General features: G+C 45.0%; 1 non-coding gene across 1 annotated transcript; it reads left to right on the top strand.

Annotated features, from left to right (window-relative positions):
• Positions 1-255: 255 nt before the first annotated feature.
• On the top strand, positions 256-330 carry Trnas-cga (transfer RNA serine (anticodon CGA)). Its single transcript has one exon. It is a non-coding gene; the product is annotated as a tRNA-Ser (tRNA).
• Positions 331-15612: the final 15282 nt, after the last annotated feature.

Genomic DNA, 15612 nt, shown 5'->3' with positions numbered 1-15612 from the left:
GTACGAACATCAACAATTTGGTCGGGCACACAGTTTTAATCTGCCAGGAAGTTTCATATCAGCGCACACTCCGCTGCAGAGTGAAAATCTCATTCTGGAAACATCCCCCAGGCTGTGGCGAAGCCATGTCTCCGCAATATCCTTTCTTTCAGGAGTGCTAGTTCTGCAAGGTTCGCAGGAGAGCTTCTGTAAAGTTTGGAAGGTAGGAGACCAGGTACTGGCAGAAGTAAAGCTGTGAGTACCGGGCGTGAGTCGTGCTTCGGTAGCTCAGTTGGTAGAGCACTTGCCCTCGATAGGCAAAGGTCCCGAGTTCGAGTCTCGGTCGGGCACACAGTTTTAATCTGCCAGGAAGTTTCATATCAGCGCACATTCCGATGCAGAGTGAAAATCTCATTCTGGAACAATTTGGTCACATTCGAAGTCACGTACACCCAAACCCCCAGGTATCAGACACTCACATCGGTACCGAACACTGTGCGTCGATAGAGCATCAACCAAAACACCGATTTCGTTCTTGCTGTGTGCTGTCGTCTAGTCGAAGATGTGTACACGTTAATGAAAAATAACACTTCTCTAGGACTACGGTGTGGAGGTAAACCGTATCTGTGAGCTTGATCGCGAAGATCTCTGGTAGCGTTGTTGGTAGAGCGTTAAATCGTCGTACTAAAATAGTTTACGTGTGAAACTGTTATATGGGAGAACATTTTTCTGGCATGTAATAGGGCGTTTCGAAGTGTGTATCAATTAATGTTCGTTTGGCAACCTGATTTCGCTTCGTTAGTTGAAAGTAGCAAACCTATAGAGTACATTTGTATAGACAGACGTCATATCTATAGAAATGTACCAATAGGTTTGCTGATTTAACTAACGAAGCGAAAGCAGACTGCCAAACGAACATTAATTGTTACAAACTCCGAACCGTCCTGCTACATGTCAGAAAAATGTTCTCCCATATAACCATTTCAGGCGTAAACTGTTAAAAAAAAATCGCCATCAGTGCAGTATTGATTCTTCCTGACTAGTGTCTTGAACTTCAGCCTATTCTTCATCACTACTACGTTGTGATATGCGTCTATAGCTGCAAATGCCTTACGATTCTTATAATTACATGCCAAGACATCGACTGCTTAATGGCATTTGCGGTTAATAGTGAGGAAAATTTACAGCTGACTTTGAAATTGACAGTCGCAATACAAGAATGAAAAATAATTTCCATATAGATTTTGCGTCCCTGTCTAGGATTCAGTGTGCTGTTTTTTTCTTTTACTGGTTGTCGGGATACGACAGTCAGCTAATTGAATATGCATAGTTATTGAATGATAATGCGGAAGAGTGTCTTATTAGCCTCTTATCTTAAAATTTACCACAATATTTTCACTCCAGCATGCAAAATTCCGATTAAAGCAAATTTTCTCGTTATGCTCATTTCAAGGGCCGAATGTGCCAGGAAGTAATACATTTTCCGACTCTTCTAGGAACGTTCGCTCTCAAAATTTCAGCAGTAAACCTGTCCGTGTTGCACTTCGCGTCTCTTGTAGCGTCTGCCGCTGGAGTTTGAGCACCTCTGCAAGGCTCTCTCACCGACCAAACGATCCCGTGACGAAACGCGCCGCCCTTGGCTGGAACTTCTCTCTCTCTCTCTCTCTCTCTCTCTCTCTCTCTCTCTCTCCCCTCCCTCCTTCGCTCTCCCCCTCCCTCCCCTATTACACCTGCTTCATAAGGAGATAAGGATCCCAGGTGGATGAACAATCTATGTTATTAAACCACTCTGCCGGAACGAGATACAAGTGGTAGGTTCCCTATGTAACGGCTTCCAGGCGCAACAAAAAATTAATTTTCAATATTTTGCGTAATTATAGCCCGAAATTTAGAAATGTAAATACTGTCATCTGCCCATTAAAAGGTACAATCTTATGTTAAAACTTTCAACACACCAAACAACTATTACTATTAGAAATTGCGTGTTTGCAGTGTAACTGACGGCGCGCAAATACCCGGATCTTACTTGTCCAGTATTTGGGAATAACCGCACTTAGCGACTTCCAACAAAGTTTAAGCATAATTTCAAACGTTTCGTAAACTTATTCTCGGTTGCACACTTAGTGAGACACTGACGGAAAAAAATTGCGACACCAAAAAATGTTGTAGAGTAAAGCAATTTCGGGAATACATTTGTCTAGGTAACATATTTGACTAACATTGCCAACACCACAAGTTAATGCAAGCACGAGATAAGCTACTGGAAATGTGAAACGCTGGTTGTAACGCGTTCTCTTATATTATGTTTTGCTATTGTTATCGTTAGAAAAATCTTTATTCAGTCGAAATTTTGAAATAAAAGTTATTGCGGAGGTCGCGTAATAAATATTTTGCGTGAAACGCTGTTTCGACACAGGCGAAGATCAATTGTGGAAACTAAGCCATTGAATATTACAAATAATGTTAGTAAAGAATACGGCCGACTGACTACATCAAATAAAAGGGCACGTACATTGGCGAATGTGTGGAAAAAAATAGAGTTAATACAGTGTAGGAAATAAGTCTTAAATATAGTTACGCTTGTATACACTCAAATGTATTCGAACATACGAACGGGATAGAGGCACGTACATTTTGAGTGCAGTCATCTCCCGTGGCCTGCATAAAAAGAAGTACAGTTAAATGCATTTATTCATCTTAGAACGTAAATGCGTGGACTTCGAAAAGAAAGGCTGCAGGTTGTGAATGTCGCGGAAAATATATTTAAATCGACGGTAGCGGCCACGAAAAGAAAAAGATGAACGCATTCACGTACCTCTAGTGTTGAGCAGCGTCGCCGTGAAGATCGTCGCCTCCATCTAAATTCTCTGCATAATATTAAAATAACAGTAATAATTTTCCAGAATTTCAGGAGCTGGGACCCATGGTATCACAAAAGACGAAATCGCTCTGCTCCAAAATCACTTTCATTATTTAACCCAATTTTATCAGTAAGAAATGGCACAACACGTCTTAACACTAGGACAGGATAACAGCGAAAGGTAACTTATTCTAAAGCTAATAAACGAAGAGCGTAAAGCTTCTTTTGTTCAGCAAATGCTTTACGCATTAATCTCTGGTAGTTGAACTAGTGTCTATATATTCATTAAAAAAGTTATGTAATTCCTTTACATGGTCCATCAGTAATCAGTGTATCCACCAGAATGTTGACTGCAGTCATGCAGAGAAGCATGCATTGTGTTGTACAGGTGCCGGATGCCAGTTTGTCGGATATAATTCCATGCCTGCTGCACTTGGTCGGTCGATAATACAGGAACGAAACTTCCTGGCAGATTAAAACTGTGTGCAGGACCAAGACTCGAACTCGGGACCTTTGCCTTTCGCGGGCAAGTGCTCTACTATCTGAGTTACCCAAGCCCCGTCCTCACATCTTCACTTCCTTTCTTTCAGGGGGTCTAGTTCTGCAAGGTTCGCAGGAGAGCTTCTGTAAAGTTTGGAAGGTAGGAGACGAGGTACTGGCAGAAGCAAAGCTGCGAGGACGGGGCGTGAGTCATGCTCGGGTAGCTCAGTTGGCGAAGGTCCCGAGTTCGAGTCTCGGTCCGGCACACAGTTTTAATCTGCCAAGAAGTTTCATATCAGCGCACACTCCGCTGTAGAGTGAATATTTCATTCTAAATACAGGAACGGTTAATACTGTTTGTGGATGACAGTGGATTTGTCCGACGATGTCCCGTATGTGCTCCACCAGAGACAGAGCTGGTGTTCTAGCAGGGCAAGACAACATATCGACACTCTGTAGAGCACGCTGTATTACAAGAGCGGTATGAAGCCGAGCGTTATCCTGCTGGAAAACACCCCCTGGAATGCTGTTCGTGAATGGCAGCACAAAAGGTCGAATCGTCTGACTGACGTACAAATTTGCTGTCAGGGAGCTTGGGATAGCCACGAGAATACTTTTGCTGTCGTACGAAATTGCACCCCAAACCATAACTCCAGGTGTAGGTCCAGTGTGTCTAGCTCGCAGACAGGTTGGTGGCAGGCTCTCAACTGGCCTCCCCCTAACCAACACGCGGCCATCACTGGCACTGAGGCAGAATCAGCTTCCATCAGAAAACAGAAAAGACTTCCACCCTGCCCTCCAGTGAGCTGTCGCTGAACACCAGTGAAATCGCACATGGCGGTGGTTTGGGGTCTGTGGAATGCACGCTACAGAGCGTCTGGCTCGGAACTATCCTTGAAGTAACCGATTTGTAACAGTTGGTTGTGTCACTGTGGTGCCAGCTGCTGTTCAGATTGCTGCTATAGATCCAGTACGATGCGACAGAGTCGTACGCCGAACACGATGGTCTTCCCTCTAGGTAGTGCCACGTGGCCGACCGGAATTCTGTGTTGTTGCGACCGTATTTTCCCGTGACCACCGCTGCCAGCAGTAACGTACAATCCAGCCGTTGTGGATGAGCGGTTCTAGGCGCTTCAGTCCGGAACCGCGCGACTGCTACGGTCGCAGGTTCGAATCCTGCCTCGGGCATGGATGTGTGTGATATCCTTAGGTTAGTTAGGCTTAAGTAGTTCTACGTCTAGGGGACTGATGACCTCAGATGTTAATCCCATAGTGCTTAGAGCCATTTGAACCATGTTGAACCACACATTGCATGTTGTACCACCAAACAGTGAGACCTTCAGAGGTGGTGGTCCAGATTGCTGTACAGACTGGTACCTCTAATACCCAGTAGCACGTCCCGTTGCTTTGATGCATGCCTGTATTCATCGTGACTCCGGTCTAGGCATCCTCCACTAAAGACCGCACAGGCTCTGCATCAAACCAACTTTAAAATAAATGACCGATGGAAAGAGGAATGGGAGAGCAGAACAGCAGTAAATTGCCACAGTATGCCATGCATCTTTAGTAAACCAAAAGGATTTGATTGCCCTCGCAAAGTTTGGTCAACTCTTAATCGCATCAGAACCAACTGTGGGAGATGCACCGACTCCTTACACAGATGGGGTAAACTTCCCTCGGCCGCTTGCGACTGTGGCGCTGAGAGACAGACGGTCAAACACATAGTTCAGGAATGCCAACTAAGGGCATACGAGGGTGACCCACGGGATTTCCTAATGGCGACCCAAGAGGCAATCGACTATTTATTATCTAAGCTGGACGTCTGCTTGTGATTGCTCTCCTGTGAGTGTAAATTTACAATTGGCGGTGTTCTTATATACAAACTGTTATTTATTGCTCTGTTTATACGTATGTGATTTTTCTTAAATCGTGTTGTTTCTGTAATTTTTACTGTGATGTTATGAGCCATACGCTAAATAAATAAAAAATGCAGTGGTTTCCATTGCCTTCTGCATCCTCATGTCGTTGATCATTGCTGATTCTTCCGCCTTTAGGAGCAATTTCCCACTCCTAGGACAAGAGAGTGCCCTGAACCTCTATCCGCTCCTCCGCCCTCTTTGACAAGGCCGTTGGCAGAATGAGGCTGACTTCTTATGCCGGAAGTCTTTGGCCGCCAATGCTGATTATTTATCAAAATTTAGGCAGTGGCGAGTATGGAACCCGGGACCGAAGACGTTTTGATTATGTATCAAGGACGCTACCCCTAGACCACGAGTACTTTTTCTAATACGACCGCGGGACTGCTACGGTCGCAGGTTCGAATCCTGCCTCGGGCATGGATGTGTGTGATGTCCTTAGGTTAGTTAGGTTTAAGTAGTTCTAAGTTCTAGGGAGCTGATGACCTCAGATGTTAAGTCCCATAGTGCTCAGAGCCATTTGAACCATTTTGATTACTCCTGCTACCTTTCTTGAATATTGATGTGACCTGTGCAACTTTCCAGTCTTTGGATACAGATCTTTCGGCGAGCGAAACTTACGTACAGTGGCTACATTGCTGCCAAAGTGTTTCTGCAGTATCGCGGAAAGAACATGCATCTTTTCTTAGCCCCATTACACGACCTCGTTCAAATTCAGTGAGGTGTCGATAATGGCGTCTTTGTCGCCGTAAAGGCATTCATGACTAACATCAGCTCACCAAGTCCAATATCAAAGGTAACTAACGCTCCCGGCCGTTACGTCGTGTATTTGAAGCAAACCTGATTTGCATCCTCATAGTGGCGCTACTAGCACCATTTTCTCGCGAGTGGCGCGGAATCTGAATAGACATCATCTTTCATATGTAGGAACGCGCCTACCAACTTTCGTTTACATGGCACATCTGCTTGTTGGTGTTGCGGTTTTTTTTCCGTGAGGATATTTATGTCATTAAGTCATGTGTAAAGTAATCAGACATTCGGGAGGACGACGGTTCAATCCCGCGTCCGGCCATCCTGATTTAGGTTTTCCGTGATTTCCCTAAATCACTCCAGGCAAATGCCGGGATGGTTCCTCTGAAAGGGCACGGCCGACTTCCTTCCCCATCCTTCCCTAATCCGATGAGACCGATGACCACGCTGTCTGGCCTCCTTCCCCAAAACCAACCAACCAACCTAAAGTAATCAGACATTTGAAGCTGTTTCATACACAGGAGGTCGATTCTTTAATGAGTCGATGGTTTACTGGCGCCCATGAATCGGTCAAACTAGTTTTTAAGAGGCACTTTTTTCGTGGATGAATTACATTTCGCAAAGCTTCCTCCAGTGAATCTCAGACTGGCAATTTGCTTTTGCTGCTGTTCCGTTTTAGGTCTCTGCAGATGGTTAGTGCTCGGTATTTTATGGTAGTTACTGTTTCTAGGGATCGTCGCCAATACAGGAATCGGGCAGTAGTGGATATTTCTGCCTAGTCGTGCGTAACACACTACACATACTTACGTCCCCAGTCAACTGCCAGTAGCTGCACCTACATTATGTGATCAAAAGTATCCGGAAACGTGGCCGAAAATGACTTAAAAGTTCGTGGCTCCTTCCAATGGTAATGCCGGAGTTCAACATGGTGTTGGCCCTCCCTTAGCCTTGATAACAGATTACACTCTCCCAGGCAATACGCTCAATCAGGTGCTGGAAGATTTCTTGGGGAATGGCAGCCCATTCTTCACAGAGTGCCGCACTGAAGAGAGGTATCGATGTCGGTCGGTGAGGCCTGGCACGAAGTAGGTGTCCCTAAACATCCCAAAGGTGTTCTGTAGGATTCAGGTCACGACTCTGTGCAGGCCCGTCCATTACAGGGTTGTTATTTTCGTGTAAGCACTCCGCCACAGGCCGTGTTTTATGAACAGCTGCTCGATAGTATTTATAGATGAAATAGCCGTTCCCGAATTGCTCTTCAACAGTGGGAAGCAAGAAGGTGCTTAAAACATCAATGTAGGCCTGTGCTGTGATACTGCCACGCAAAACAACAAGGGTTGCAAGCCCCCTCCATGAAAAACCCCACCGCCTCCGAATTTTACTGTTGGCACTACACCCGCTGGCAGATGATGTTCACCGGGCATTCGCCATACCCACATCCTGCCATCGGAACGCCACATTGTGTACCGTGATTCGTCACTCCACACAAAGTTTTTCCACTGTTCAGTCGTCCGATGTTTACGCTCCTTACACCAAGCGAAGCGTCGTTTGGCATTTACCGGGTATATGTGGTTTATGAGCAGCCGCTCGACCATGAAATCAAAGTTTTCTCACCTCCCGCCTAACTGTCATAGTACTTGCAATGGATTCTGATGCAATTTGGAATGCCTGTATGATGGTCTGTATAGATGTCTGCCTATTACATATTAGACCCTCTTCAACTGTCGGTGGGATCTGTCAGTCAACAGATGAGGTCGGCCTGTACGCCTTTGTGCTGTACGTGTCCCTTCACGTTTCCACTTCACTATCAGATCGGAAACAGTGGACCTAGGGATGTTTAGGAGTGTGGAAATCTCGCGTACAGACGTATGACACAAGTGACAGCCAATCACCTGGCCACGTTCGAAGTCTGCTCTCTCCCGATTTCTAATGATTATTGAGGTCGCTGATATGGAGCACCTCGCAGTAGGTGGCACCACAATGCACCTAATATGGAAAACGTATGTCTTTTTGGGGTTGTCCGGATACTTTTGATCACATAGTGTGTTATCAGTTGTCCGCACAGGTCTTCCTGGATTTAGCTACGGTGTACCTGCGTTGCTGCTGTCCGACAGACAACCACATCGTCCAGGAATAGCCTCATGGATACTCCGACCTAATTACTAGTTCACTTATACAAACTGTTAACTGTAGCCGTACTACAACACTCCCTCGAGGTACTTACGAAATTATCTTTACATCCGTCGAATTTCTTCCGTTTAGAACGTCGTTTCGAGTTCTGCCTGCATCTGATCACAAATCTGGCCTGATACTCGGTAAGCTCGTATTTTACTCTCTAAAGTTTTTACTCAAAGTTCCTGTGTTCATTAACTTAGAACAGTGATGGTAACCAGTGGTCCCCATCGCCTACTACCAGGCGTTGCTGCTTTTCTTGTGGCCGGCAAGCGGTAGGAGTTTTAAAAACAATTTCGGTAGATTTTCATAAAATTTTTACATAAAGTATTTGGTCAATAATAATTATTATATGCTTTATGTTACTGTAAGTCTGCATTCTAAATTTTCCACTACTGGCCATTAAAATTGCTACACCACGAAGATGACGTGCTACGGACGCGAAATTTAACCGACAGGAAGAAGATGCTGTGATATTCAAATGATTAGCTTTTCAGAGCATTCACACGAGGCTGGCGCCGGAGGCGACACCTACAACGTGCTGACATGAGGAAAGTTTCCGACCGATTTCTCATACACAAACAGCAGTAGACTGGCGTTGCCAGGTGAAACGTTGTTGTGATGCCTCGTGTAAGGAGGAGAAATGCGTACCATCACGTTTCCGACTTTGATAAAGGTCGGATTGTAGCCTATCGCGATTGCGGTTTATCGTATCGCGACACTGCTGCTAGCGTTGGTCGAGATCCAATGACTGTTAGCAGAATATGGAGTCAGTGGGTTCAGGAGGGTAATACGGAACGGCGTGCTGGATCCCAACGGCCTCGTATCACTAGCAGTCGAGATGACAAGCATCTTATCCGCATGGCTGTAACGAATCGTGCAGCCCCGTCTCGATCCCTGAATCAACAGATGGGGACGTTTGCGAGACAACAATCATCTGCACGAACAGTTGGACGACGTTTGCGACAGCATGAACTATCAGCTCGGAGACCATGGCTGCGGTTACCCTTCACGCTGCATCACAGGCAGGAGCGCCTGCCATGGTGTACTCAACGACGAAACTGGTGCATGAATGTCAAAACGTCATTTTTTCGGACGAATCCAGGTTCTGTTTACAACATCATGATGGTCGCATACGTGTTTGGCGACATCGCGGTGAACGGACATTGGAAGCGTGTATTCGTCATTGCCATACTGGTGTATCACCCGGCGGGATGGTAGGGGGTGCCATTGGTTACACGTCTCGGTCACCTCTTGTTCGCATTGACGGCACTTTGAACAGTGGACGTTACATTTCAGACGTGTTGCGACCCGTGGCTGTACCCTTCATTCGATCCCTGCGAAACCCTACATTTCAGCAGGATAATGGACGACTGCATGTTGCAGGTCCTGTACAGGCCCTTCTGGATACAGAAAATGTTCGACTACTGCCCTCGCCAGCACATTCTCCAGATCTCTCACCAATTGAAAATGTCTGGTCAATGGTTCACGAGCAACTGGCTCGTCACAATATGCCAGTCACTAATTTTGAACTGTGGTATCTTGTTGAAGCTGCATGGGCAGCTGTACCTGTACACGCCATCCAAGCTCTGTTTGACTCAATGCCCAGGCGTATCAAGGCCATTATTACGAGCAGAGGTGGTTGTTCTGGGTACCGATTTCTTAGTTTCTATGCACCCAAATTGCGTGAAAATGTAATGACATGTCAGTTCTAGTATAATATATTTGTGCAATGAATACCCGTTTATCATCTCCACATCTTCTTGGTGTAGCAATTTTAATGGCCAGTAGTGTATAAAGCAGTGTCACTTGCCTACTTTATAAATCACCATTACTGTGGAACTGGTGGGTGGTTAGAAAATTTTACTACTAACAGAGACAAAAAACTGTGCCGAAATTGAAGAAGGTTTAAAAGATACTCTTGTGGAATACTAGTGATCCTGAACCAAATGAACAGCTCTAAACTAAAGCCTTTTAGAGGCAAAACTGGTGCGTTTGTGACTGATCAGCTCACAGCCTCACGAGTCTTCTGACTGGTTTGACAAGGCCCGCCTACACGCGATAAAACGGAGAACAGTGAAAGCAGCTTGTGCCCTCAGACAGTTCAACTGGCGCTGCTGAACATGCACCGTGTTACGACTGTGTAGGCAGTCGCCCTGGACACGCACTCCACGTCGCTTTCTAAGTGGACCTGCGTGCGCTGCGCGCGAGACGGCGCCGATAACACGTGAGCCGCTTGTGTGGGCCACAATGAGCGGGCGCGCTGGGCGGCAATGGCAGGCAGGATGCTGCTATCAACGGGTTACGCAACAGTAGTCATCCGACGTGGCGTCAGCTTCGCCACGTGGAGGTCGGCGGTCAGGTGATCCGTTCTAGTTCTGTAAACCCTGGCACTCTTACGCATTCCGCGCGACACGTCGTGGAGCTATCATTAACCCTGTCAGTTGGTGCAAGAACAATACCTTCGTACGACACACTAACAGCACTCCTTAGCTCTGTCTAACTTTTTTTTCAATTTTTTACTTTGTTGCCCTGTGGGCACATCACTACGGTCATTTCATACTTACAGGGCTGCCTGTCGACAAACTAACTGCTAAATAATTTAGCACACAAATTTGAACCACATTAAAGTGTCTGCATCTTAGGTTAACTATCTAGTTTCTAAATAAACTAAACATACACACATACATACACACACACACAACTCAAATTGTTTGATTTTAATTTAACCTCTTCCTGTCAGGGAGGTCACAGTTCGTAGTAACTGACGAAAAGTCATCAAGTAAAACAGAAGTGATTTCAGGCGTTCCCCAAGGTAGTGTTATAGGCCCTTTGCTGTTCCTTATCTATGTAAACGATTCGGGAGGCAATTTGAGCAGCCGTCTTCGGTTGTTCGCAGGTGACGCTGTAGTTTATTGACTAATAAAGTCATCAGAAGATCAAAACAAACTGCAAAACGATTTAGAAAAAATATCTGAATGGTGCGAAAAGTGGCAGCTGACCCTAAATAACGAAAAGTGTGCGGTCATCCACATGAAAAGGAACCCGTTAAACTTCGGTTAGACGATAAATCAGTCTAACCCAAGAAGTCCGTAAATTCAACTAAATACCTAGCTATTACAATTACGAACAACTTAAAATGGAAGGAACACATAGAAAATGTTGTGGGGAGGGCTAACCAAAGACTGCGTTTTATTGGCAGGACACTTAGAAAATGTTACAGACCTAAGGAGACTGCCTAAACTACGCTTGTCCGTCCTCTTTTAGAACACTGCTGCGCGGTGTGGGATCCTTACCAGGTAGGACTGACCCGAGTACATCAAAAAAGTTCAAAGAAAGGCAGCACGTTTTGTATTATCGCGAAATATGGGAGGGAGTGTCACAGAAATAATACAGGATTTGGGCTGGACATCATTAAAAGAAAGGCGCTTTTCGTTGCGACGGAATCTTCTCACGAAATTCCAATCACCAATTTTCTCCTCCGAATGCGAAAATATTTTGTTGACACCGACCTACATAGGGCGGAACGATCACCACGATAAAATAAGGGAAATCAGAGCTCGTTCGGAAAGATTTTCTTTCCGCGCGCTATACGAGATTGGAATAATAGAGAATTGTGAAGGTGGTTCGATGAACCCTCTGCCAGGTAGTTAAATGTGATTTTCAGAGCATGCATGTAGATGTAGATATAGATGAGCTAAAGGGGCGAAAATGTTACGTTGTTATTAAACCGTCGTCGGAAATTTTACTACTCCGTATTTTATTCAAAGTACAGGGTGTTTGAAAAAGGACTTAACAACTCTAAAATTTCATATAAATTTATTGAAAGAAGATGTAGAGCTGGATTCAGTGTTATTTTGTAGGGAAACGCATCAAGTTTTTTTACTTTAAACTAAAGATGTTGTGTGTGCACACATCCCATCGGAAGTCAATTTCTTCCCAACCTCGCTGTAGCATTGCAGGTGTAACTTGCTCAGTGGCGGAGTAAATTCTTGCTCCAAGTTCGGGTAGAGAAACCGGAACAGGAGGTACAAACGCGATATCCTTGATGAATCCCCACAAAAAAAAAAAAAAAAAGAATCGAGCGGTGTGAGGTCTGGGGAACGTGGGGGCCTTGCAGTAGGCGCATCACGGCCAATCCATTGACCTGGAAAGCAGTCACTGAGAAAGTCCCGGACGTCAGCCTGGTAATGGGGTGCTGCACCATCTTGCACGAAGTAAACGTTTCGTTCTTGGTCATTCTCATCGATCTGTGGTATCAAAAATTGTTGTAACACATCCAGGTACACTATCCCGTTGAAGGTTCTCCAAGGAAAAGAAGGGCTATAGACCTTGCTCAGGCTAAATGCACAAAAAACGTTCAGTTTAGGGCTATCACGGGCACGTTGCAATGTTTGATGTGGATTTTCACTGCCCCAAATCGTACAATTGTGTGTGTTAATCTCGCCACTTAAGTGAAAAGTCGACTCGTCAGATAAGATGATTTTGTCCAAGGAATATTCATCCTCATGTAACCGATTTAACGTATCCACACAGAAGTTCTTTCGAGCAATTTTATCAGTGTCGTTTATTGCTTGTACGATCGTCAGTCTCTACGGTTTCAAATGCAAACTGTTTCTCATCACACGCCAAACAGTCGTATGTGAGATTCGCAGTTCGCGAGATGCACACCGGCTCGATTTCGTACAGTTGTTGACAAAATGTCTCATTCGCTCATCGACGTCGTCAGATGTGCTTGGATGACCTGATGATTTCCCATGTCTTACCGAACAAACATTTCTACAAAACATTTATGCCACTCAAAAATTGTAGGCCTACTAGGAGGATCTTTAGCGAACCCGGTACGGAAATTACGCTGAACTACTGTCGCCGACTTCGATTCTTCAAACCAAAACACACAGCTAGCTCAAAAAAGGCTCTGAGCACTATGGGACTTAACTTCTAAGGTTATCTGTCCCCTAGAACTTAGAACTACTTAAACCTAACTAACCTAAGGACATCACACACATCCATGCCCGAGGCAAGATTCGAACCTGCGACCGTAGCGGTCACGCGGTTCCAGACTGTAGCGCCTAGAACCGCTCGGCCACCCAGGCCGGCACACAGCTAGCTCGCTCGGATCCAGTGAAGGCAGTCGTCTTTAACGCAACTGCCGCTAGCGCTCCTTACGGTCGATTTGGCACTAGTGAACTACGCGAGACAAAACTTGATGTATTTTTCTACAAATTGACGCTACAATCACCTCTGTAGGTATTATGAATTAATTTACACGAATTTTCAAAGTTGTTAAGTCCTGAATGAGATTTTCACTCTGCAGCGGAGTGTGCGCTGATATGAAACTTCCTGGCAGATTAAAACTGTGTGCCCGACCGAGACTCGAACTCGGGACCTTTGCCTTTCGCTGGCAAGTGCTCTACCATCTGAGCTACCGAAGCAGAATCAACACAGTGAGCAAGTGCTTTCTGCGGATAGGGTATTTTCCTTCTTTGTACGCAACTTTCATCCATTGTAAGGCAAATACTGAGAATGTTACGCCATCAGTTTTCAAATGTATGATATTTTTACCACAATATGTTTCGGAACTGCATTATGCAATTATCAAGTGCTATAAAGCGAGTAAACCAATCAAGAAATCGCATTACTACACTTATTGACAACCATAAAAAAATAAAATCCTGTAGCGTAACATATGTTAAAGCTTCTATGCCACTAGGTCCCGTCAAAAGTAACGGCATAGAAGCCTTAATGTGTGTTACATTAAAGGATTTTATTTTTTATATTTGTCAGTACTTGTAATATTGCGGTCTCTTGATTGCTGTCCTTGTTTTGTATCACTAGATAATGGGATAACGTAGTCCGGAAACATGCTGTGGTAAAAATATCCCTCAATCGACAACAAGTGGCGTAACATTGTCAGTACCGATGACCTCACAACAGGTAATACGAGCTAGGCTTGAGCTGGACTCACATGCTGCAGTCTTGACTATGTTAAGACTTCATTCCTTTGAGAATGATGCTTGTTACCATCAGTTGTTGGGCAGTACAAGGAGCAGTTTACATCTGCATGACACATGCTCCTCTATAAGAGGAAACGCATCTGCACTTAAAAATTATGATGGAATGATTGAACACATTGATTATAATTTTACGTTGCTTTAACAAGTGGGAGAGACCACTTCATACTGCGTGACAATTATTGAACTATATGAAATAAAATTGTCATAAGTTCTGAACGGTTTGCGTTAGGACGTTCAAACTGCACTGTTGGCCGCGGGACATGATGGGAATTAGTATCCGCATACGTGCTTTGGTTTAGCGACGAAGCCCACTTTCATGTGGATGGGTTCGTCAGTAAGCAAAATTGGCGCATTTGGGGGGCTGAGAATCGGGTTTTCGCGATCGACAAGTCTGTTCAGTCTCAATGGTTAACTGTGTGGTGTGCAGTGTCCAGTCACGGAATAATCGGTGCGATATTCCTTGAAGGCACCGTGAGTATCGAACGCTACGTGAAGGTTTTGGAAGATGATTTTATCCTCATTATCCAAAGTGACCATGATTTCTACAAGATGTCGTTCATGCAAGACGGAGCTCGACCCCATCGAAGCAGGAGTGTTTCATGTCCTGGAGGAGCACTTGGTGACAGCATTCTGGCTCTGGAGTACCCAGAGGGCAATGTCATGGTCTTGATTGGTCGCCATGTTCTCCGGATCTGAACACATGCGACTCCTTTCTGTGGGGCTGCGTTAAAGACACGGTGTACAGCAACAACTCCAACCCCACTACTGGGCTGAAAACAGCCATTCAAGAGGTCATCGGCAGCATCGATGTTCCGACACTTCAGCGGGTCATGCAGAATTTCGCTACTCGTCTGCTCCACATCATCGCCAATGATGGCAGGCATATCGAGCATGTCATAATCTAAATCCGAATATCTGTAGTGGTGTTTACATGTTGAACAAAGTGTGTGTACGTCGCAGTTTGTTACCACTTTGTTTTTATGAATATAGTTCAATAATTGTCACCCTTTATATACCGTTACGCTATGAAAGAGTGCTTAGTACCTAATATTCCAGCCGGCCGCGGTGGTCTAGCGGTTCTAGGCGCGCAGTCCGGAACCGCGCGACTGCTACGGTCGCAGGTTCGAATCCTGCCTCGGGCATGGATGTGTGTAATGTCCTTAGGTTAGTTAGGTTTCAGTAGTTCTAAGTTCTAGGGGACTGATGACCACAGTAGTTAAGTTCCATAGTGCTCAGAGCCATTTGAACCATTTGAACCTAATATTCCACAAACAGGATTGAGATCGCGTTGTTCTCCACTCGTGGGTAAAAAACGGTGATCCTCTCAGGACAGTATTACTGAAGTCATATTAGTTATGGACTCACCTTAAAGGCAAACAGATGGCAGCTACTTTCAAACTCATTCAAGCGAAATTCTTGTTTAATTTTAACCAGCTCC

Source organism: Schistocerca serialis, chromosome 1 (assembly GCF_023864345.2).
Source record: "Schistocerca serialis cubense isolate TAMUIC-IGC-003099 chromosome 1, iqSchSeri2.2, whole genome shotgun sequence".
NCBI classification, from domain to species: Eukaryota; Metazoa; Arthropoda; class Insecta; order Orthoptera; family Acrididae; genus Schistocerca; species Schistocerca serialis.
This window is presented reverse-complemented; position numbering and strand designations above follow the sequence as displayed.